The sequence below is a fragment of the Myotis davidii genome, unplaced genomic scaffold (assembly GCF_000327345.1).
Source record: "Myotis davidii unplaced genomic scaffold, ASM32734v1 scaffold438, whole genome shotgun sequence".
Taxonomy (NCBI): Eukaryota; Metazoa; Chordata; class Mammalia; order Chiroptera; family Vespertilionidae; genus Myotis; species Myotis davidii.
Genome location: NW_006290031.1, coordinates 4,293,741 through 4,294,659, shown reverse-complemented (window position 1 = coordinate 4,294,659; position 919 = coordinate 4,293,741). Strand labels below are relative to the sequence as shown.

The 919-nt window shown below is 38.6% G+C and overlaps 1 protein-coding gene across 1 annotated transcript in view; it reads left to right on the top strand.

The window, feature by feature from the left end:
* Positions 1-919, top strand: part of FAT4 (FAT atypical cadherin 4) — a 148,221-nt gene that overhangs the window by 98,647 nt on the left and 48,655 nt on the right.

Sequence of the window (919 nt, the reverse complement as noted above, 5' to 3'; positions counted from 1 at the left end):
GGAGGGTCCCCTCTGTGTTGTGCTGCTTTCCTCCCATATCTGCCAAATACGCAAGCCCCATTTAGCTATCCAGAATATGCCCTCTCTGTGCTCTTGGCTTCACATAGCTTACAGATAGGGCCCAAGACTCTTTACATAAGCACAATATGAAAACTTTTACTTGTTTTGATTTTTGTTATGCAAATTTGGCGTCTAAGAAACTATTTCAATACATAGACATCTATGCAAGTAGTTCTTCTTGGTCTCTAAGAAAAAAGATGTGTTTTTTTGTTTGTTTGTTTTGTTTTGTTTTTAACTTAAGATAATTATGCCCTGACCAGTAAATTCAAAATCTGTGAGCCATTAATACCTGCCACTGTTCCTTCAGGGAACTGAACGACTATGGCAGAAAGCACTAAGCAAGCTGATAGGGCAATGGAGGATGTTACAGTTATAATTCAGGGCATAACATGGAGCCATTTTTAAAGAGAAGTACATATGAAAAAAAATTACAAGTTAGAGAAATCTGACTTAAAATGATGATTTTATAACCAGAAGACTTCTTGGCGATAAGCCAGTTCATTTCCTTTATTTTGCAGATAAGGGAATGGAGGCCTGGAATAATTAGGCCGTTTGCCAGAGCTCACAGACCCGAAGAGCGGCAGAGGCAGAACGGTGTCCAGGAGTTCTGCCTCCCGGCTGTTCTCGCTTCCCTGTGCTGTGTTATACACTGGGGTCTGCTGGCTGTCTGCATAGAGCACATTTCTACAAGCACAGTTTCAAGAGACCCTTTTTCTTGTGCTTTAATGAATAAAACATTCAAGTTATTTTTCTTTCCTCAAATGAATAAATAAACGTTTCAAAATATTTTTAAGGAACACCAAATTAATTGGAGTCAGTAATTTCAGTTTTGACCTTTTGTACATCAGCTTAAGTTTAG